Here is a 25,135-nt window from a genome sequence, read left to right on the forward strand (position 1 = left end):
ATACCCCCATTCCTCCCCTCCCCCATCTAGAACCTCCATTCCTCTCCATACCAGTACCCCAATTCCTCCCCCCACCCCATACAGAACTCCCATTCCTCTCCATAGCAGTACCCCAATTCCTCCCCCATCCAAAACCCCCATTCCTTCCATCCCATCATCCAGTACCCCCACTCCTCCCCCCATCCAGTACCCCCATTCCTCCCCAAATACCAGCACCCCCATTCTTTCCCTCTCCCCATCCAGTACCTTAATTCCTCCCCTCCCCCACCCATCACCCCTTAGCTCTCACCTCCTCCCTGGTCTCCTCTGAACTGATCTCAGTCTTCTCATTCACAACCTCATGTAGCCAGGAGGAGGGGCGGGGCCAGCATTTAAAGGGACCTCTCACATCCAGCAGCACAGGGCTCCTTTCTCCCTCCACCTCAAGGTCATCCAGGGTTGCTGGAGCCCACCATAGGCCAGGCATGGCTCTGACATTTGTATACTGCACCATGGAGGGGATATCATTCAATATCATTTGTGACCTATGACTCTGGATCTATAGGGGGATTCCCCTGTGGGGGGTCACCCATCTGCTGTGATCAGATCTGTGTCCCCCAGTCATGTCATATATGTGTGATGGGCCCTGGGTGTCACCTTCATGAAGGTCACCTACAAGAGGACCCCCCATGTCCCCCAGCAAGGACGTGACAGCAGGCACACAGCCCCTGTGATGTCACATATACAGTCATCTCTGCCAGCCACACACCCCCATCTCCTTCCTGTGCACAGTCATCCCAGGCTGCAGAGCATCACATTTCCTGCAGAGCATCACACCCCCTCCCCCCCCCACCATCCCCAGCTTTCTAAAGAACTCTCTGCTGATGACAACGTACACAGCAATACTCAGGAACATGGGGGGGGGGGGTAATAATATCATAAAATGTGCCAGAAGATTTCATTTTGTTGGTAAAAATAAAAAAAAATAACAAAATAAAAAGATAAAAGTGAAAATTTAATGAAGTTAAACAACTAAAAAGCTTTCTTGCGTTGGCCGGGAATCGAACCCGGGTCAACTGCTTGGAAGGCAGCTATGCTCACCACTATACCACCAACGCCGGATACAGGGATCTGGGAGAGGGGAGCTTTCCAATGATACATTGTATATAGAATGTAATACACATTACAGGTTGTAGATTGATTCATAGACTATACATGTTACATTGTTGTACATTGTCACAGGGCTTGTTTCCATGTGCATTGCAATCTTATGCAGGCCATACATGGTTCGAATTCTAAACGATTTTTCGTCCAAAAATTGGAAACGTCGTTCGCTTGGTAATCCGATGGCGCCATCATTGATTTCGAAAATCGGCCGACCGAGTCATAAAGTTCACCCCATATAACAGGCGAAACTTCTGTTCCTTCCAGGTCACGGCTCACGGCGCATATTCTTTTTGGAAAAGCAATTGTACGATTTGACTGTCATTGACTTGAAAATCGGTCATTTTTCACAAATTTTCCAACATGCCTGATCACCGAAAAGGGGGGGAACCACGAAAATCGTCCGGTGCCATTGACCCGCTAACAGAGTGAAAATCGTCCGGTGCCATTGACCCCACTAACACATCGAAAATCGGCTGGTGCCATTGACCCCACTAACAGAGCAAAAATCGTCCGGTGCCATTGACCCCACTAACAGAGCGAAAATCGTCCGGTGTCATTGACCCCACTAACAGAGCGAAAATCGTCCGGTGCCATTGACCCCACTAACAGAGCGAAAATCGTCCGGTGCCATTGACCCCACTAACAGAGCAAAAATCGTCCGGTGCCATTGACCCCACTAACACATCGAAAATCGTCCGGTGCCATTGACCCCACTAACAGAGCAAAAATCGTCCGGTGCCATTGACCCCACTAACAGAGCGAAAATCGTCCGGTGCCATTGACCCCACTAACAGAGCGAAAATCGTCCGGTGCCATTGACCCCACTAACAGAGCGAAAATCGTCCGGTGCCATTGACCCCACTAACAGAGCAAAAATCGTCCGGTACCATTGACCCCACTAACAGAGCGAAAATCGTCCGGTGCCATTGACCCCACTAACAGAGCAAAAATCGTCCGGTGCCATTGACCCCACTAACAGAGCGAAAATCGTCCGGTGCCATTGACCCCACTAACAGAGCGAAAATCATCCGGTGCCATTGACCCCACTAACAGAGCGAAAATCGTCCGGTACCATTGACCGCACTAACAGAGCGAAAATCGTCCGGTGCCATTGACCCCACTAACAGAGCAAAAATCGTCCGGTGCCATTGACCCCACTAACACATCGAAAATCGGCTGGTGCCATTGACCCCACTAACAGAGCAAAAATCGTCCGGTGCCATTGACCCCACTAACAGAGCGAAAATCGTCCGGTGCCATTGACCCCACTAACAGAGCGAAAATCGTCCGGTGCCATTGACCCCACTAACAGAGCGAAAATCGTCCGGTGCCATTGACCCCACTAACAGAGCAAAAATCGTCCGGTACCATTGACCCCACTAACAGAGCGAAAATCGTCCGGTGCCATTGACCCCACTAACAGAGCAAAAATCGTCCGGTGCCATTGACCCCCTAACAGAGCGAAAATCGTCCGGTACCATTGACCGCACTAACAGAGCGAAAATCGTCCGGTGCCATTGACCCCACTAACAGAGCAAAAATCGTCCGGTGCCATTGACCCCACTAACACATCGAAAATCGTCCGGTGCCATTGACCCCACTAACAGAGCAAAAATCGTCCGGTGCCATTGACCCCACTAACAGAGCGAAAATCGTCCGGTGCCATTGACCCCACTAACAGAGCGAAAATCGTCCGGTGCCATTGACCCCACTAACAGAGCGAAAATCGTCCGGTGCCATTGACCCCACTAACAGAGCAAAAATCGTCCGGTACCATTGACCCCACTAACAGAGCGAAAATCGTCCGGTGCCATTGACCCCACTAACAGAGCAAAAATCGTCCGGTGCCATTGACCCCACTAACAGAGCGAAAATCGTCCGGTGCCATTGACCCCACTAACAGAGCGAAAATCATCCGGTGCCATTGACCCACTAACAGAGCGAAAATCGTCCGGTGCCATTGACCCCACTAACAGAGCGAAAATCGTCCGGTGCCATTGACTCACTAACAGAGCGAAAATCGTCCGGTGCCATTGACCCCACTAACAGAGCGAAAATCGTCCGGTGCCATATACCCCACTAACAGAGCGAAAATGGTCCGGTGCCATTGACCCCACTAACAGAGAGAAAATCGTCCGGTGTCATTGACCCCACTAACAGAGCGAAAATCGTCCGGTACCATTGACTCCACTAACAGAGCGAAAATCGTCTGGTGCCATTGACCCCACTAACAGAGCGAAAATCGTCCGGTGCCATTGACCCCACTAACAGAGCGAAAATTGTCCGGTGCCATTGACCCCACTAACAGAGCAAAATCGTCCGGTGCCATTGACCCCACTAACAGAACGAAAATCGTCCGGTGCCATTGACCCCACTAACAGAGCAAAAATCGTCCGGTGCCATTGACCCCACTAACAGAGCGAAAATCGTCCAGTGCCATTGACCCCACTAACACATTGAAAATCGTCCGGTGCCATTGACCCCACTAACAGAGCGAAAATCGTCCGGTGCCATTGACCCCACTAACAGAGCGAAAATCGTCCGGTGCCATTGACCCCACTAACAGAGCGAAAATTGTCCGGTGCCATTGACCCCACTAACAGATCGAAAATCGTCCGGTGTCATTGACCCCACTAACAGAGCGAAAATCGTCCAGTGCCATTGACCCCACTAACAGAGCGAAAATCGTCCGGTGCCATTGACTCCACCAACAGAGCGAAAATCGTCCGGTGCCATTGACCCCACCAACAGAGCGAAAATCGTCCGGTGCCATTGACCCACTAACAGAGCAAAAATCGTCCGGTGCCATTGACCCCACTAACAGAGCGAAAATTGTCCGGTGCCATTGACCCCACCAACAGAGCGAAAATCGTCTGGTGCCATTGACCCCACCAACAGAGCGAAAATCGTCTGGTGCCATTGACCCACTAACAGAGCAAAAATCGTCCGGTGCCATTGACCCCACTAACACATTGAAAATCGTCCGGTGCCATTGACCCACTAACAGAGCGAAAATCGTCCAGTGCCATTGACCCCACTAACACATTGAAAATCGTCCGGTGCCATTGACCCCACTAACAGAGCGAAAATCGTCCGGTGCCATTGACCCCACTAACAGAGCGAAAATTGTCCAGTGCCATTGACCCACTAACAGATCGAAAATCGTCCGGTGCCATTGACCCCACTAACAGAGCGAAAATCGTCCGGTGCCATTGACCCCACTAACAGATCGAAAATTGTCCGGTGCCATTGACCCACTAACAGATCGAAAATCGTCCGGTGCCATTGACCCCACTAACAGAGCGAAAATCGTCTGATGCCATTGACCCCACTAACAGAGCGAAAATCGTCCGGTGCCATTGACCCCACTAACAGAGCGAAAATTGTCCGGTGCCATTGACCCCACTAACAGAGCGAAAATCGTCCGGTGACATTGACCCCACTAACAGAGCGAAAATCGTCCGGTGCCATTGACCCCACTAACAGATCAAAATCGTCCGGTGCCATTGACCCCACTAACAGAGCGAAAATCATCCGGTGCCATTGACCCCCTAACAGAGCGAAAATCGTCCGGTACCATTGACCGCATTAACAGAGCGAAAATCGTCCGGTGCCATTGACCCCACTAACAGAGTGAAAATTGTCCGGTGCCATTGACCCCACTAACAGAGCAAAAATCGTCCGGTGCCATTGACCCGCTAACAGAGCGAAAATCGTCCGGTGCCATTGACCCGCTAACAGAGCGAAAATCGTCCGGTGCCATTGACCCCACTAACAGAGCAAAAATCGTCCGGTACCATTGACCCCACTAACAGAGCGAAAATCGTCCGGTGCCATTGACCCCACTAACAGATCGAAAATCGTCCGGTACCATTGACCCCACTAACAGATCGAAAATCGTCCGGTACCATTGACCCCACTAAAAGTGGGGTCCACTAACAGAGCGAAAATCGTCCGGTGCCATTGACCCCACTAACAGATCGAAAATCGTCCGGTACCATTGACCCCACTAACAGAGCGAAAATCGTCCGGTGCCATTGACCCCACTAACAGATCGAAAATCGTCCGGTACCATTGACCCCACTAACAGAGCGAAAATTGTCCAGTGCCATTGACCCCACCAACAGAGCGAAAATTGTCCGGTACCATTGACCCACTAACAGAGCGAAAATCGTCTGGTGCCATTGACCCCACCAACAGAGCGAAAATCGTCCGGTACCATTGACCCACTAACAGAGCGAAAATCGTCTGGTGCCATTGACCCCACTAACAGAGCGAAGATTGTCCAGTGCCATTGACCTGCTAACAGAGCGAAAATCGGCCGGTGCCATGGACCCCACTAACAGAGCGAAAATCGTCCGGTACCATTGACCCCACTAACAGAGCGAAAATCGTCTGGTGCCATTGACCCCACCAACAGAGCGAAAATCGTCCGGTACCATTGACCCACTAACAGAGCGAAAATCGTCTGGTGCCATTGACCCCACCAACAGAGCGAAAATCGTCCGGTACCATTGACCCACTAACAGAGCGAAAATCGTCTGGTGCCATTGACCCCACTAACAGAGCGGCGATTGTCCAGTGCCATTGACCCCACTAACAGAGCGAAAATCGTCTGGTGCCATTGACCCGCTAACAGATCGAAAATCGCCCGGTGCCATTGACCCCACTAACAGAGCGAAAATCGTCCGGTGCCATTGACCCGCTAACAGATCGAAAATCGTCCGGTGCCATTGACCCCACTAACAGAGCGAAAATCGTCTGGTGCCATTGACCCCACTAACAGAGTGAAAATCGTCCGGTGCCATTGAGCCCACCAACAGAGCGAAAATCGTCCGGTTCCATTGACCCACTAACAGAGCGAAAATCGTCTGGTGCCATTGACCCACTAACAGAGCGAAAATCGGCTGGTGCCATTGACCCACTAACAGAGCGAAAATCGGCTGGTGCCATTGACCCCACTAACAGAGCGAAAATCGTCCGGTGCAATTGACCCGCTAACAGAGCGAAAATCGTCCGGTGCCATTGACCCCACTAACAGAGCGAAAATCGTCCAGTGCCATTGACCCCACTAACAGAGCGAAAATCGTCCAGTGCCATTGACCCCACTAACAGAGCGAAAATCGTCCGGTGTCATTGACCCCACTAACAGAGCGAAAATCATTCGACTGTTCTTAGGTCCAGGGGCGGACTGACCATTTGGAAACTCGGGCACTGCCCGAGGGCCCGGGGTCAGTAGGGGGCCCCATGAGATGCCCCTGGTACCTTTTTCATAGGCTTTTTTGAGTTTGGGCAAGGACACAGGGGCCCCATGATCCCCTATTGCCCAGGGGCCCCATGAGTTGTCAGTCCGCCCCTGCTTAGGTCTGATTTTCGGACAAACATTCGGTCGATTTTCAACCCATGTATGGCCGGCCTTAGGCACCAAAGATGACCATTAACACTCCTATTGCGTTCAGATGCGTCATTGACATGTTTTGAATGCGGTTTTGATGCGTTTGCGTTGAGTTACATTATATAATATATTGTAAAAGAATAATAATTCCAAACATGCTCTCTGTGTTGGTTTTCTTTTTTAAGGCTAGTGGTGGGAGTGGTAAAATTCGGCTGTGATTTTACCTCCGCCCTCCCAACCGCTACCCGCTTTAGCTGCAAAGGGAGCAGCCAGGGGGGTGTACATGCCACGGCAGGAATGCATTGCTTCATGGTAGAAATGAAACCCCCCCGGTGTAGCAGCCGCCACATGCAACCTATTCAAGTAAGTGGAGACACATTGCAAGCGACCTACAGGCGTGTTGTGTCGCTCTTGTGGGCCAATCAAGGGGTAAAGCAAGCCGCAAGGAGGCGATACCCTGCCTACTCACCCTCTTTAATATTGATTGGACCCTGGGCAAACATTTACTTACCCCCCCCCCATGCAGTTTTACTCTCCACCTGCTCTGAGACATACAATAAATAGTAGCTAGACTCAAAATCAGTTTTGATCAGATCAGGAAGGGGTTGCGATTGGTTGCCACACATCATTACCACTCACTGATTGGCTGCCAGAAGTTATTCACATCATTACAGTTCACTAATTGGATGCCAGAGGTTACAGCACATCATTACCACTCACTGATTGGCTACCGTAGGTTACAGCACATCCTTAGCACTCACTAATTGGTTGATAGAGGCTACTGCACATCCTTACTGCTCACTGATTGGCTGCCAGAGGTTACAACACATCCTTACTGCTCATTGATTGACTGCCAGAGGTTACAGCACATCATTACAGCTTGCTAATTGGCTGCCAGAGGTTACAGCATGTCCTTAGCACTCACTGATTGGTTGCTAGAGGTTACAGCACATCTTTACTGCTCACGGATTGGCTGCCAAAGGTTACAACACATCATTACAGCTCACTAATTGGCTGCCAGAGGCTACAGCACATCCTTAGCACTCACTGATTGCTAGAGGTTACTGCACATCCTTACTGCTCACTGATTAGCTGCCAGAGGTTAGTGCGCATCATTATCACTCACTGATTGGCTTCCAGAGGTTAGTGCGTATCATTATCACTCACTGATTGGTTGCTAGAGGTTACTGCACATCCTTACAACTCACTGATTGGCTGCCAGAGGTAACAGCACATTATTACAGCTCACTAATTGGCTGCCAAAGGTTACTGCACATCCTCACTGATTGGTTAGTAGAGGTTACATTTCCTGCCCCTCCCTCAACCCATCCCACTTCCCCGGCAAACAGTTGCAGCAATCTCCTCCCACAGCCTCCACATACCACGGACCAATGACAACCCATCCGTGACATCACGTCGCCATGTTTTGCAGTATCTCCAGAGAAAGAGTATCATGAGAAGAGGGGCGTGCCCCTGGAGGGAGCTGCCAGTATAGGCAGTAATAGTGTGGGGTGGGTGTGGTTAGAAGGGCAGAGGGAGTGATGCAACGTGCTGTGGTGCCCTGGAAACGTGCTGCACGTGGCTCAGCGCCCTCCATCGGTGGCACCCTCCGTAATGTGGCACCCCCGCCCCCCAGTTTCAGGCCTGCTGGTAGATCCACCACTGGCGCAGGCTCAAGGGGTAGCTGGTTTGGGCCCCATTGCAATGACTGGGCCCAGGGCAGCTGCCCCTTTTGCCCTGTGTTAAAGATGGTTCTGGTCAAATACTCTCTGAAGAGGAATTCAAATCCAGATCACTGTTTAGCACATGTGAATGAGCCCTTAGGGCTTGTTTAGACGTGCTTTGAGACGCTTATTAGCGCGCCTTTGTGCTTTGTTCCTAATGCTTTATTCCGGCGTGTTCAAGCTTGAGTGTTGTTGTTTTAGCCAACGACAAGCTGGTTACTAGAAAGAGAGGCAACAATATGTGTAAAAAACGCATGGTGTGTGCTTTATAAGGCATTTTCAGGTGCTCCAGTTGATGTTTATCGGGTTCAACAAGCGACTGAGCCTGAAAAAAGCCCCTCTACTCTTTTGTGCTTTGAGTGACGAGCTCCAAGCGGTATGACCAGGGGCGGGCTGACAACTCATGGGGCCCCCGGGCAATAGGGGATCATGGGGCCCCTGTGTCCTTGCCCAAACTCAAAAAAGCCTATGAAAAAGGTACCAGGGGGCATCTCATGGGGCCCCCTACCGACCCCGGCCCCTTGGGCAGTGCCTGAGATTCCAAATGGTCAGTTCGCCCCTGGGTATGATGCTCCAGTGTGAAGGGGCGCCATAGAATACAATGGGAATCCTCACGTCACTTCTAGAAAAGCTGTTGGTGTTGGGTAGTCAGTTGTTGCTGGGAGGGATCTACTTGCCCTCCCGAGGATTCCCCCCCCCTCTCCACTTCCTTACCAGGCCATTTTTTGGGATATGGCGCGTCATTACTTTAACTGACAATTGCGCGGTCATGCAATGCTGCACCCAAATGAAATTTACGTCTTTTTTTCCCCTCAAATAGAGCTTTCTTTCGGTGGTATTTGCTCACCTGTGTGTTTTTTTCTTTTTGCGCTATAAACAAAAAAAGACCGACAATTTTGAGAAAAAAAATCTTTTTGACTTTTTGCTATTCAACATATTCAGCAAAAAAATTTTTAAAATCAAATTTCGTCATAAATTTCGGACAAAATGTATTCTGCTCTTTGCTAAAAAAAATCCCAATCTGTGTAAATTAATTGGTTTACGTGAAAGTTATAGCGTCTACAAATGGCGGTATATATACTGGGATTTTTTTTTTTATACTAGTAATGACGGCGATCAGCGACTTACAGCGGGACTGCGGCTGGCATTCTGACACTGGGGGGGAACTGACTTGGTGTCACTGACATCCCCAGTGACACCAATACAGTGATCAATGCTAATAAAAAGCACTGACACTGTACTCATGGCACTGGGCAGGAAGGGGTTAACATCCGAGGCGATCAAAGGATTAACTGTGTGCTGTGTGTGTTTTACTATGTAGCACGCTGCTTTGTATGGCTCTGTTATGCAGAGCCATACAAATCAGTGTGCTGGAGCTGACAGGGGAGAGATCTGTATTGTTGATATACAGACCTCTCCCCCTCTCAGTGATACTCGGTGATCGCCCTGTGCCGGCGGGGAATCACCGGCTGGGACCCGGTGATCGACAGCTGAAGCCGCCAATGGCGGTGCAGGTAGGGCACATGCGCCCCATATATATATATATATATATGTGTGTGATTTTGGGCAGCCCTGCCCCCCTATAGCAGTATTTTTGCTATAGGGCTGCAGGCAAACAGTTAAGTAAGGTGGGCCTATTGATGCTGACTGCAGGAAGATCTGTTGTGGCTGTGAGGTCTATTGTTGCTGGGGGGATCTATTGTTGCATGTGGTCCACTGTTGCTTGGGGTGTCTATTGTTACTGGCTGCACAAGATCTATTTTATTGCTTTTCTTGTCATCATTAACACATTCCATACAAATGACTTAGCACCACAAAATGATACTTGGTTCTGTATTCTCCAAAAGGGTGGTACTGGGAGGTAGGTAGGGGGGTAGGAACCAAGGAACAGTGCTTGGGGGTGGGTAGGGGGCAGAGACAATGGGTGACAGAAAAAAAGGGAGGTTCTGTACTTATTCTCTGAGAAATAAAGCCCTGGCACAGCCAGGGGCGGACTGACAACTCATGGGGCCCCTGGGCAATAGGGGATCATGGGGCTCCTGTGTCCTTGCCCAAACTCAAAAAAGTCTATGAAAAAGGTACCAGGGGCATCTCATGGGGCCCCCTACTGACCCCGGGCCCTCGGGCAGTGCCCGAATTTCCAAATGGTCAGTCCGCCCCTGGGCACAGCGTATGTACAAAGGTGCGTGGGGTGAGGCTGCCATGCTCTGCAATGTGTTGTTACAGCAAATCGCAGCGCTTGCATTTTCCCTTCTATTTGATATCTGCTTGTTGGTTGCTCTTTGCACTGATTGGCCCTCAAGGGCCAGAATCGGTCAGCCCTGATGTTAGTGATATAGGGTGACAGAAGCCATAAACAACCCTCAAGGGCCACCTACGGGGTCAGCAGGTGTGGACGGATAAGGTACAGAGAGTCCCCATCCTTGTCTGTAGGTCACACGGGTCACACGGGGGTCCATGTTTAAGCAGCTGTCGGGTGACAGTAACTGAGCCTCGGGACGCCGCGCCTGAAATAGCCGCGACCTTTACCGAGAGCAGCTGCTGGGGCCAGCCGGTGTGTCGGAGAGCGCGGGCCAGAAAATAGTTACTGCAGACCAAACTTCTGGCCTTGTACCAGCAACGAAATGTCACATCCATGCAGTATACTTCATCTACAGTGTATCAAAATCCAACAATTAAATGTAATGTGCTGCCGCTTACCAGTCCTTAGATGTGGTGGCTGCGTTCGTTTTCTGTTGTTTTCAGGATGTTTTACTTTTATTTTCACCTGGAGATCCTGACATTAACACACTTCCTGTCCTAGGGTGACAACGCTCAGTCTACTGTTTCTATGTAGGGGCAGTGTTGTCACCCTAGGGCAGGACTTCACATGGTACTCCCATCTTCTGTTCTCCATAGGAGGCATGTTTTGTAGTTCAGATAGCTGGGAAAGCTGATAACATTGTTTGATATTCAGAGCACAGGAGGTTACAAGGACACTGGAATTCTGGCAGGATAAACAGATGATTTCTGTACATAAATATAAATGCTTGAAAAAAAAAACTAGTGTAGTCACCACATCTAAGGACTGAAAAGCTGCAATAAATAATATTTTTTGTTGTTGGATTTAGCTACATTTTTTTTAAAAGTGTTACTTATCCCGGGATCAAACAGCCTTTTTACACAATGCAGAGGATCCTTAGGTCCCACAGCAAGCATGCTTTCTTGCATCTACAGACTGAATTTAATGTTGCATTTTACAGCAGGCAGGCTATTATCGCAGAAGGAACATGCAATGTCTCTTCTGCAATAAAAATCAGTACGGCAGTGGCATTGCGGATTCAGTACGGCAGTGGTGGTGCGGATTCAGTACGGCAGTGGCATTGCGGATTCAGTACGGCAGTGGCATTGCGGATTCAGTACGGCAGTGGTGGTGCGGATTCGGTACGGCAGTGGCGGTGCGGATTCGGTACGGCAGTGGCATTGCGGATTCAGTACGGCAGTGGCGGTGCAGATTCAGTGCGGCAGTGGCGGTGCGGATTCGGTACGGCAGTGGCGGTGCGGATTCAGTACGGCAGTGGCGGTGCGGATTCGGTACGGCAGTGGCGGTGCAGATTCAGTACGGCAGTGGCGGTGCGGATTCGGTACGACAGTGGCATTGCGGATTCCGTACGGCAGTGGCAGTGCGGATTCAGTACGGCAGTGGCGGTGCGGATTCAGTACGGCAGTGGTGGTGCGGATTCGGTACGGCAGTGGCATTGCGGATTCAGTACGGCAGTGGTGGTGCGGATTCGGTACGGCAGTGGCGGTGCGGATTCGGTACGGCAGTGGCATTGCGGATTCGGTACGGCAGTGGCGGTGCAGATTCAGTGCGGCAGTGGCGGTGCGGATTCGGTACGGCAGTGGCGGTGCGGATTCAGTACGGCAGTGGCGGTGCGGATTCGGTACGGCAGTGGCGGTGCAGATTCAGTACGGCAGTGGCGGTGCGGATTCGGTACGACAGTGGCATTGCAGATTCCGTACGGCAGTGGCAGTGCGGATTCAGTACGGCAGTGGCGGTGCGGATTCAGTACGGCAGTGGTGGTGCGGATTCGGTACGGCAGTGGCGGTGCGGATTCGGTACGGCAGTGGCGGTGCGGATTCGGTACGGCAGTGGCGGTGCGGATTCAGTGCGGTTTTAAAAAAAGTGACGTCCTAAGTAGAGTGCCTTTAGTTCTGCTTGAGCCCGGGTTCACACTCATGCGGTGCGGTCTATGGCATGTGATTCGCACAGGAACCGCACCACATTCCCTGCCAATCACATGCGATTTGTGTGCGGTGCGATCGGAGCCGTACCTTTGTGGATCTAATCGCACCGCACCCGCACCAAAAAGGTGCAGCACCCTTTTTTGGGTCCGCACTAGAATCGGATCAGACGGGTATGCACACCTATGAGATCCGATTCTGCACATCGCACCGCGTTTTGCGGACCGCTTTCTGAGTGTTGTTAACATACACACCCGCAGCGGTTTGCATGAACGGGGTGCGATTCTGATGCGGTGCGGAATTCGCACAGAAAACGCTGCAAATTCTGCACCGCATCAGTGTGAACCCGGGCTGAATCACACAGGAATGCGCACTGCATTCTGTGCGATTCCTGCAAGTTCCCATTCGGTGGAAATTTGCAGCTCAATTATTTGAATGGGCTGCAAACTGTACCAGACTGCACAAAAAAAAGTAGCGCATGTGCCACTTTTAAAAAACGTGCTGCGGTACCATGTGATTAAGCCCCCAGTCACATCAAAACCGATTTTGAAATCATGCGATTTACAGTGAAGTCGCACGATTTCAAAGTCGGGGGACCCGCTGATTTCAGTTGTGATTTCCAAGACATCTGACACAAATGGCTATGCAAATCGCAACAAAAGTATTGCATGCAGGGGCGGACTGACCATTCGAGCACTCGGGCACTCCCCAAGGGCCCGGGGTCAGAAGGGGGCCCCATAAAATGCCCCTGGTACCTTTTATAGGCTTTTTTGGGTGTGTTGTGAGTGTGGGCAAGGACACAGGGGCCCCATGATCCCCAATTGCCCGGGGGCCCCATGAGTTGTCAGTCCGCCCCTGATTGCATGTACTACTTTAGAAATCAGTATGGCTCCGCCCAAGTCAGAACCGCGCCGATATGTGTCGGATGTCTTGCAAATCGCACCTGAAATCGGCATGTCACCCGACTTTGAAATCGTGCGACTTCACTGTAAGTCGCTCGATTTCAAAGTCGGTTTTGATGTGACCGGGGTGTAAGGGTGATATTGGTAACTTTGAGTTATGCATGCCATAGACGGGTCGTTTATTGGCCGAATTTTCGTCCGCACGAAAAATCGGCCGATAATCACGCCGTTAGTGGGGCCAGCCCGGCAGCCGTTTTTCGCGGATCTCATTTATTTTTATCGGTCATGCTGGGAAATCTGCGAAAAACAGCCGTTTTTCGTGGACATGGGTGGCATCATCGGCAACGACCGATTTTTCGTTTATCAGCCGAAAATTCGGCCCATCTATGGCCTGCCTAAGGGTGATATTTGTAACTTTGAGTTACTTTGTATCTCTTTGTATCTCTTTGTATCTCTTTGTATGTATGATTTGTGAGCCCCGCATAGCAGATACGTACATTGTGACTAACAGACATGACAGTGACCCACGCCGAGCAGCTACAGCTCAGGCTGGATTTTGGAAAAGAGGGTTTGACCATCGAGTCTCAGGCAGAAAAAGGACCCCCCGAGGCATTTGGAAAGGGAACAATGAGAACCGTCCGGACGGGTCGCTGCACCTTGTGTTGTGGGATTAGACAACTGCGCCAAGAATCTGCTTCGGTCAGCGGGATTAAGGGAAGAGGTGGGAGACCGACAGACGAGGGGGGGCTGAGGAATCAGCAGACTATAAAAAAAAATGATTTTAAGCTGTTATGCAGCCATAGATGCTTTGAAAATCAGCTGTTTTTTCGTCTAAAAATACAATTTTCGCTCAGTTAATGGGTTAATTGGTCACATTTTTTTAATCGGTAAACTTGGGAAAAAATCGGCCGATTTTGCCAATCGGGCGATTTTCGCGGCATTGATGGGCAAATTAGCCGATCTTTTTACCGATAAATAATCTGCCCATGAGCCGTGACCTGCAAGAAGAAGAAAAAGAAGAAAAAGAGAAAAAGAAGAAGAATTCCAGTCCGCTATTATATTTTATATGAAAAGTATTGCGGTTGCAACAAATGTATCCATTTGTATCCGAATAAAAACATCTGTATCCGAAATGGATACAAATGGATACATTGTTGCAACCATAATCCTTTTTCATGTCAAATATAATAGCGGAGCTCTCTGCAGGGAAAGAAGTAATTAAATGCCGGCCATAGACGGGACGAAAATCGGACGTTTTTTTTTACCGTTGGTGGTAACGTTGGCCTATTGAACGACCGATTTTTTTTTTTTTTTTTTTAAAACGGACGGTTTTCGAACCATCTATGGCCTGCATTAGGCAGGCCATAGACGGCCATTTTTCGACCGAATTATCGTCTGATAAGCGATAAATCGGTCGTTGCCATTGCCGATGCTGCCAGTGCCACCCATGTCCACGAAAAATGGCCGTTTTTTTGTGGATTTTCCAGCATTACCGATAAAAATAAATGAGAAGATCCGCAAAAAAACGGCCGACGGGCCGGCCCCACTAATGGCGTGAATATCGGCCGATTTTTTGTGCGGACGAAAATTCAGCCAATAAACAACTTGTCTATAGCCTGCATTAGGAGCAGGGCCTCTGATTCCTCCTGCATTGAACTGTCTTGTAACTGTTCTGTCTCCCTTGGGGCCGGTTCACACCACAGAAATGCAGTCCAGATGTGTTCTGGATGTGTTATTGCGTTCGCGTTTTTGACACAATTTTGTCGCGTTCCGGTGCATTTTTCGTGTTCCAATGCATTTTTTATGCATTTCAGTTCATTTTTCCCCTCTCTTTTTCTTCAGTTTAAATAGAGACGTAGGTTCCAGTGAATGTTTGAGGCGTACTGGTGCGTTCCGGGCATTTTTGATGCGTTCCAGTTAATTAATTAATTTATATCAGGTACTATATACATTCCAGTGAATTTTTTATACGTTTTGGTGCGTTCTGGTGCTTTTTTTATGCATTTCAGTTCATTTACCCCCCTCCCCCTTTTTTCTTCAATTTAAATAGGGACATGTGCATTCCAGTGCATTTTTGATGCGTTGTGGTGCGTTTTTGATGCAATCCAGTAAACTTTTTCCCCATTTTTCTTCAATTTAAATAGGCACACGTGCGTTTGAGTACATTTTTAATGCGTTGTGCTGCAATCCGGTGCATTTGTTTTGCGTTTTACCGCTTTCCAGTTCAGTTCTGTGCAGAAAAAAGTGCAGCCTGTTCTACTTTTTTTCTGCATCCGGAACTCACTGGAACTGCAAGCCCTGATGTGAACTTTGACATTGACAACCGTCTAACCTACTTTCTGTGCGTTTTGGATGCAGAAAAAAAAAGCAACTGAAATGCATGGAGTGTGAACCGGCCCTTAACAGTGTAACGTGCTGAGCACACTGCCGGCGTGATATAAATCCTGAAGAATAATATTCTGTTCTGCCGGCTGATGTGTGTTGAAGTCTTCCTGGCAGTGAAGGGGTTAGCCCAGCGCCTGGTGGTCTGACAGGTAATTATGTCAGGAGCATGTGATTGCGGTAACCAGGGGCCCCTGAGTGTGTGTGTCGCCTCACGTACGCTCCTACGTAGAATGTGCGGGGATCACGCCCCCCCCCCCCGCCGTCTGCACGTAGCGACAGGAAATAAGGAGGGGAGGGGCACGGCGAGCGCAGTGGACGTCGCCCATGATGTCATAAGGAGGAAAGTGTAGTAACCCAGAACAGCCAATCAGAAATCATCTCTCAGACTACGCTCTGTGGTCAAGGGTAACATGCGACTGCTGCACTTGACACGCGGTCCTCACCCTTTGCAACGTCCTATTAATGGTAAAGTCTTGGGCCGTAAAATTTGTGAAAAACGACCGATTTTTGACCCAATGATGGTCAAATCGCACAATCGTTTTTCCGAAAAGAATATGTGTCATGAGCCGTGACCTGGAAGGAACAGAAGTTTTGCCTGTTATATGGGATGAACTTCATGACTCGGTCGGCCGATTTTCGAAATCAATGATGGCGCCATCGGATTACCGAGTGAACAACGTTTTCAATTTTCAGACGAAAAATCATTCGGAATTCGACCCATGTATGGCCTGCATTGTACTGCCTTACCCCAGGCTCACACCTATGCTTTTTTCGGCAGCATTTTGCAGAAACGCACAGCAGTCCATTTAACATGATTTTCTATGGGACAGGTTCATGTCTCCGCATTTTCACCCACTGCGATTTTTGGAAAGGGTCAGGGATTTTTTCATCGCAAAGAGACTGGATATAGTGAATACGGGGTCCGGGGAGAGCGGATATAGTGAATGCGGGGTCCGGGGAGACCGGATATAGTGAATGCAGGGTCTGGGGAGACCAGATATAGTGAATGCAGGGTCCGGGGAGAGCGGATATAGTGAATGCGGGGTCCGGGGAGAGCGGATATAGTGAATGCGGGGTCCGGGGAGACCGGATATAGTGAATGCAGGGTCTGGGGAGACCAGATATAGTGAATGCAGGGTCCGGGGAGAGCGGATATAGTGAATGCGGGGTCCGGCGAGACCGGATATAGTGAATGCAGGGTACGGGGGAGAGCGGATATAGTGAATGCAGGGTCCGGGGAGACCAGATATAGTGAATGCGGGGTCCGGGGAGAGCGGATATAGTGAATGCGGGGTCCGGGGAGACCAGATATAGTGAATGCAGGGTCCGGGGAGAGCGGATATAGTGAATGCGGGGTCTGGGGAGAGCGGATATAGTGAATGCAGGGTCCGGGGAGAGCAGATATAGTGAATGCAGGGTCCGGGGAGAGCGGATATAGTGAATTCAGGGTCCGGAGAGAGCGGATATAGTGAATGCAGGGTCCGGGGAGACCAGATATAGTGAATGCAGGGTCTGGGGAGAGCAGATATAGTGAATGCGGGGTTCGGGGAGAGCGGATACAGTGAATGCGGGGTCCGGCGAGACCAGATATAGTGAATGCAGGGTCTGGGGAGACCAGATATAGTGAATGCAGGGTCCGGGGAGAGCAGATATAGTGAATGCAGGGTCCGGGGAGAGCGGATACAGTGAATGCGGGGTCCGGCGAGACCAGATATAGTGAATGCAGGGTCCGAGGAGAGCGGATATAGTGAATGCAGGGTCCGGGGAGAGCGGATATAGTGAATGCGGGGTCCGGGGAGAGCGGATATAGTGAATGCGGGGTCCGGGGAGAGTGGATATAGTGAATGCGGGATCCGGGGAGAGCGGATATAGTGAATGCAGGGTCCGGGGAGAGCGGATATAGTGAATGCAGGGTCCGGGGAGAGCGGATATAGTGAATGCAGGGTCCGGGGAGAGCGGATATAGTGAATGCAGGGTCCGGGGAGAGCGGATATAGTGAATGCGGGGTCCTGGGAGAGCGGATATAGTGAATGCGGGGTCCGGGGAGAGCGGATATAGTGAATGCGGGGTCCGGAGAGACCAGATATAGTGAATGCGGGGTCCGGGGAGAGCGGATATAGTGAATGCGGGGTCTGGGGAGAGCGGATATAGTGAATGCAGGGTCCGGGGAGAGCGGATATAGTGAATGCGGGGTCTGGGGAGAGCGGATATAGTGAATGCAGGGTCCGGGGAGACCAGATATAGTGAATGCGGGGTCCGGGGAGAGCGGATACAGTGAATGCGGGATCCGGGGAGAGCGGATATAGTGAATGCAGGGTCCGGGGAGAGTGGATATAGTGAATGCAGGGTCCGGGGAGAGTGGATATAGTGAATGCGGGATCCGGGAGAGCGGATATAGTGAATGCGGGGTCCGGGGAGAGCGGATATAGTGAATGCGGGATCCGGGAGAGCGGATATAGTGAATGCAGGGTCCGGGGAGAGCGGATATAGTGAATGCAGGGTCCGGGGAGAGCGGATATAGTGAATGCGGGGTCCGGGGAGAGTGGATATAGTGAATGCAGGGTCCGGGGAGAGTGGATATAGTGAATGCGGGATCCGGGAGAGCGGATATAGTGAATGCGGGGTCCGGGGAGAGCGGATATAGTGAATGCGGGGTCCGGGGAGAGCGGATATAGTGAATGCGGGGTCCGGGGAGAGCGGATATAGTGAATGCGGAGTCCAGGGGAAGACTACTGAGAACATCCACCATATAAGTGGGAGGTGGTGAGCTATAGACAAGGTGTAGGTGAATACTGCAATCTCTCTAGTGCTCCTGGGCACCTCTGTTTTCATGTAACATGAAAGTGTATATAGGCCCCATTCACACCTGCGCAATTTGCTTTTTGTCCATTTGTTTGTTTGTTTTGAATTTTTGACACTTGTTTTAATGCATTTCTTATGTGTTTTTTACCTCATTCAGCTTTTTTTTTTTTTTTTTAAGTGGAATTGTTTTTCTTGCTGGGCAGAATAAAAAATGCAAAGCGCAAAATGCGGCAAAAACGCACTACCATGCATGTCAGCAGATTTTCCATTGAACTCTATTGTAGAAAAAACACATCTTTTAGCGTTTAAAAAAGTCCCCGACCCTTTCCAAAAACGCAGCAGCTCAAAAAAGCATCGATGTGAATGTGCCCCATAGGAAACCATGTTAAATGGACTGTAGAGCGTTTCTGCAAAAAGCACTATAAATCGCATTGGTGGGAACTTCGCTTTAACTTGCCAGAGGTTGTAATCCTTCCCAGCTCCATCCAAAACCAACAAAAAAGAATAATTTTGCCTGAAGTGGGGATTTTAGATGTCAGTTTGATAACAAATTATATGATAGAAGCCCCGGGAGCGGCGGGATGTGATCTGAAGGGCGCATTTGGTTTAGCACCAAGCCCAGGTGTCTGGCCAGTCGCCCGTTGGTCCCGCCTGTTGGTCCCGCTCGCTTGCTCACCCCACATAACTGGTCATGCAAACACAAGCAGTGTGAACAATTGGGGGTGGGGGCAGGGGGGGGCAATGTTTAATGGGCTCACTCCCTGGAATCAACAGATTCGGTGTTATGATATTAACCCTCTGGGGACCGCCAAGTCCCATTTGTAGAATCCGATCATTCAAGATGAATTAAAAAAATATGAAAATGTTAGATTTAAAAATGACCTGAGAATGTTCTTCTCCCATCATTCACCTTCCAGTTGCTGATGTCCAGTTACAAAATATATGAAACATTTTTTTTTTTTAAATTTCAAATATACTGTACATCTTTAAAAATACAAATTTACATTTTTGTTATGCATTTACAAATATATGTAAAAATATATGTTAAAATGACTTTTTATATGTAAAAAAATTCTGAGGAATATATTAAAAAATATATTTTATTTTACAAATATTTTTCATATATTTTGTAATATATAAAAAATGCATTTCAACATGCAGTATATATATATATATATATATTTCTTTAAATATATTGAATATGGCCAAAATTGTAGCATTTCGAATATGTCAGTTTATTTGGGAAGAATATATTTCAAATATATTTTTCTTTCATGTGGGTTACCATGCAGGTCAATGCGTCTCAACACACTATAAACATATGTAAAAATATATGTTAAAATTACTTTTTTTATATGTTAAAAAAATTCTGAAGAATATATTAAAAAATATATATTTTTTTACAAATACTTTTCATATATTTTGTAATATATAAAAAATGCATTTCAACATGGTGTATATATATATATATATATATATATATATATATATATATATATATATATATATATATATTTCTTTAAATATATTGAATACGGCCAAAATTGTAGCATTTCGACTAGTTGTCAATTTATTTGGGAAGAATATATTTCAAATATATTTCATTCAAATATATTTTTCTTCCATGTGGGTTACCATGCAGGTCAATGCGTCTCAACACACTGCTGCACTATAGAATTGTATAAGCAATTTAAAAAAGCAAGAACTCCAACGCACCGCAACGCACGGCACCGCATGTTCACATTACACCCCAGAGCACATGACCCGTGTGGGTGAGTCTGCATCCCATAAAAAATGCAAGCCACTTGTTGCAGCATCAGCCTTTCCCTGAACTGATCACATTGTCAGTATGATAAGGAGGTTCAGGAAAATGGCCAATGGAGCAACCAGACGGGTATGTCAACCAAACACAACAAGCGGGGTTTAACCCCTCACCCTCCAGAGGATTCACCCCCCCCCCTCCTGACCAAGCCATTTTTTGCGATATGGTGCGTTATTATTTTAACTGACAATTGCGCAGTCATGCAATGCTGCACCCAAATGAAATTTACGTCCTTTCCACACAAATAGAGCTTTCTTTCAGTGGTATTTGATCGCATGTGTGTTATTAATTTTCTGCGCTATAAACAAACAAAGACCGACAATTTAAAAAAACAAAACAATATTTTTGACTTTTTGCTATTAAACATGTTCAGGAAAAAAACTATTTAAAAAATCACATTTCGTCATAAATTTCGGACAAAATGTATTCTGCTCTGTGTCTTTGCTAAAAAAAAATCCCAATACGTGTAAATTAATTGGTTTATGTGAACAGGGGCGGACTGACCATTTGGAAACTCGGGCACTGCCAGAGGGCCCGGGGTCAGTAGGAGGCCCCATGAAATGCCCCTGGTACCTTTTATAGGCTTTTTTGGGTGTGCTTTGAGTGTGGGCAGGGACACAGGGGCCCCATGATCCCCTATTGCCCGGGGGCCCCATGAGTTGTCAGTCCCCCCTGTACGTGAACGTTATAGCGTCTACAAATGGCGATATAAATACTGGAATTTTGGGGGGTTTTTTACTAGTAATGGTGGCGATCAGCGACTTATAGGGGGACTGCAGGACTACAATGGGCATTCTGACACTGGGGGGAACTGACTTGGTGTCACTGACATCCCCAATGACACCAATACAGTGATCGGTGCTAATAAAAAGTACTGACACTGTACTAATGGCACTGGGCAGGAAGGGGTTAACATCTGGGGTGATCAGACCCACATGGAAGAAAAATATATTTGAAATACTACAACTTTGGCTATATTCAATATATTTCAATAAATATATATATATATATATATATATATACTGTATGTTGAAATGTCTTTTTATTATAAAATACATGAAAAATATTTTTAAAAATACATTTTCAAATATACTCTATGTCTTTAAAAATACATTTAATCTACATTTTTGGAATGCATTTAGAAATATATGTAAAAGTATATGTTAAAATTACTTTTTTATATGTTAAAAAAATCTGAAGAATAAATTTGAAAAAATATATATATTTTTAAAATATTGTTCATATATTTTATATTTATATTAACAAATAAATATATATATATATATATTTATATTTTATAAAAAACACATTTCAGCATGCAGAGAATATATATATATGTATTCCAATGAGCAGGGCCCGCCTATCTCTCTTGTATTGACCTGTATTGTTGCTGTATTGTCTCCCGTTACATTGTAAAGCGCTGAGCAAACTGTTGGAGCCATAAATCCTGTATAATAATAATAATATTGAAATATATTTTGAAATATATTGAATACGGCCAAAATTGTAGTATTTCAAATATATTTTTCTTCCATGTGGGAAGGGTTAACTGTGTACTGTTTCAGCGTGTGCTGTGTGTGTGCTTTACACTGTAAGCACACTGCTTTGTACGACTGTGCTATGCAGAGCCATACAAAGCAGTGTGCAGGAGCTGACAGGAGAGAGCTCTGTATTGTTTATACACAGGTCTCTCCCCTATTGGAGATACTTGGCGATCACTGGGTGCCAGCAAGGAATCAACCGGCCAGAACTCGATGATTGACAGCCGAGGCCGCAAATGGCAGCGTGCAGGCGCCTCCTACCCAGAACTGTAAAATCACATATATATGTGATTTTGCGTGGCCATGCCGCCCTGTAGCAGTACTTCTGCTATACAGCGGCACGGAAGCGGTTAAAGGAAATCTACTGGGAATTTTCGATACGCACTCACTACGGTTGGTTCAACTCAATGGAAAGAAAACCAGTGAACAATTGGAGCTGCTTCCCAGCCAATCAGATTTTGCCCCTCATTTTGTGTTTGTTTGACGTGCGTTGCTTTAAGGCAGCCTATTGAGGATAGTAGGCTGCCAACACACCAATATTTCCAAAAAATTGTCACAAAATTTATAATGCAACGCACCACAAGATACTACGACGTGCCGTGCCACACTGCAGTGCCTTCGCGTGTTGGAGCGCCAATCAAAATGAGTGGCGCAGACAGGGGCGGACTGACAACTCATGGGGCCCCCGGGCAATAGAGGATCATGGGGCCCCTGTGCCCTTGCCCAAATTCAAAAAAGCCTATGAAAAAGGTACCAGGGGCATCTCATGGGGCCCCCTACTGACCCCAGGCCCTCGGGCAGTTTCCAAATGGTCAGTCCACCCCTGGGTGCATAAATGCGTGTAACCTGATGCACAAGTCCTATATGGCCCTCAGAGGAACTGTCACCCACAACACCCTTTAAAGCATCTGTATGTAATGAATAAAACTGGCCATACACTAGTCGAATTTTGTTTGAAATTGTTCACTGGAAGAACAATCGTTCGATTTTCTAATCATTAGTGGGGTCAAATTGATGTTACCGTTTACCGTTACAGTGATGACAAAAATGTGAAATTTTTAATATTGCTTTCGTTCGGGAAATTACATTCATTTTAAAAACAAATGTAAAAAGCAAAAAAAGTTTTCGAACGACATTCATCAACGTCATCGATATATCTAAAGAATTTTTGGTTGTTCGAAAATCTATTATTGTATGGCCAGCTTAATTATGTACAAATAGGAAGTCTGTAACAAGCATTACTAATATGGAGAACATTCATTATTCTAAAATCCTGATCATCTCCAGGAAGAGAAACTTTGTACCAATCATGGAATCTTCACATTATATAATCAGGGAAGGTTTTCTTCCTTCTCTGTTCCCAGAAGGTAATCACTACCTCATTTATGTGTTATTATTCTAAGTTTTGTAAGCAAGAAAAACAGGAATATTTACAATTAAAAAAAATGATATGAAAATAATAAATCCGATGGGCAAAGCCATAGAAATTAAGCCGAAGTAAAAGATAAAGTAAAAATGAAAGATACAATAAAAAAAAAAGGATAAAGTAAAAAAGATACAATGAAACAAAAAAGATAACATAAAAAAGATACAATGAAACAAAAAAGATAACATAAAAAAGATACAATGAAACAAAAAAGATAACATAAAAAAGATACAATGAAAATAAGAAGACAAAATAAAAAAGAAACAATAAAAATAAAAAGATAACATTTTTTAAAAAATACAATAAAATTAAAAAGATACAATAAAAAAAAGTAAAAAAAATACAATGAAACAAAAAAGATAACATAAAAAAGATACAATGAAACAAAAAAAAGATAACATAAAAAAGATACAATGAAACAAAAAAGATAACATAAAAAAGATACAATGAAAATAAGAAGACAAAATAAAAAAGAAACAATAAAAACTAAAAGATAACATTTTTTAAAAAATACAATAAAATTAAAAAGATAAACTAAAAAAGATACAATGAAACTAAAAAGATAAAATAAATAAATACAAATTTCTCCTATGAATGTGATCTTGTGTTAGTGGGGAACACAAGGACCCCCTCCATATGAAATGCCCCCCCCCCCCCATTCTAGGACGGTCCCTTTACCTGGGTGCTCAGCGGAAGCGGACAGGTACGTCGATGACTCGGCTCTGAGTGACCGCACTGACTGCACTGGGTGGCTTATAAAGGCAGCTGTCCCGGCATATACTGAATCCCGCTGACCTTCAGGGACAACCCCTGACCTTTTCCCACCCGGGTAAATATAGCATCCCTGTCCTTGGTATGTGTAACCGGAGAGAGACTGACATTCATGGGACACTGTGGCATATTCTTCAAGGTGACAGAATGGAATCCGCAACACTCTGGCTGATATCATCCAAGAGAAGATGGTAGAAATCCCAATCTGTGAGGAATGAAAAGGGTTCACAGAACTGATCCTTACAAATAACTAGTCCCTAAAGATAAAGATCCGTCTATTATTATTTATCGATTAATAAATGATCCTTGATCAATAACTGTAGGTTTTTATGCAGCGTAGATGGACGAAACTTCCCCTGAGCCTATTGTACCTGGATAGCCAGCACCAGCGACTGTCAGAATACCCGAACAGCAGCTGCATCTGGTTGGAGGGAACTGTTATTCGACTGAATATTTTTGCACCCAGCCGCAGATTTGAAATTTCAGGCAGGAGGGGGCCCAAGAGGGCCATTCAACGAATTTCCTGATGAACAGGCTGGAAGTCGAACAGTGTTTGGCCAGCTTCAACATCAATTGACACTGAGAGCGCTCTCTCAACGTGGTGATATTGGAAACCATGAATGGAGAAAGGAGAATGCCCCAAAGGACGCACACCAGCGTGCCCGACAGTTGCTTGGGTAGAAGCAGCCTTAGCCCAGCTCCCTCCACCTCCATGACTGAGCACGAAACGCGCCGGAAGGTGTAGCCTGGATGGTCTTTTTCAATTCAGTGTACCGAGTCGAAAACAGGGTCTCCCCAGCCGGCACCCACAGAGTCACCAGATCGGAATGGAAGAGCCTGGAGGGGCACCTCTAGTTATTTTAAAGTGTTACTAAACCCAGGACCCTGCATTCACTATATCCGCTCTCCCCGGACCCTGCATTCACTATATCCGCTCTCTCCGGACCCCGCATTCACTACATCCGCTCTCCCCGGACCCTGCATTCACTATATCCGC

General features: G+C 47.1%; 1 protein-coding gene across 1 annotated transcript in view; it reads right to left on the minus strand.

Moving 5' to 3' along the window:
• Window positions 1-24,200, minus strand: part of LOC149434929 (fructose-bisphosphate aldolase A) — a 43,869-nt gene extending 19,669 nt beyond the window's left edge. Inside the window, exon 1 of the mRNA XM_089663214.1 lies at window positions 24,046-24,200. The gene's annotated coding sequence lies outside the window, so the exon portion shown is untranslated. The remainder of the gene's footprint in view (window positions 1-24,045) is intronic.
• Window positions 24,201-25,135: the final 935 nt, after the last annotated feature.

The sequence above is a fragment of the Staurois parvus genome, unplaced genomic scaffold, assembly GCF_062004578.1.
Source record: "Staurois parvus isolate SC_StPar_1 unplaced genomic scaffold, SC_StPar_1.0 ptg001640l, whole genome shotgun sequence".
Classification (NCBI taxonomy): Eukaryota; Metazoa; Chordata; class Amphibia; order Anura; family Ranidae; genus Staurois; species Staurois parvus.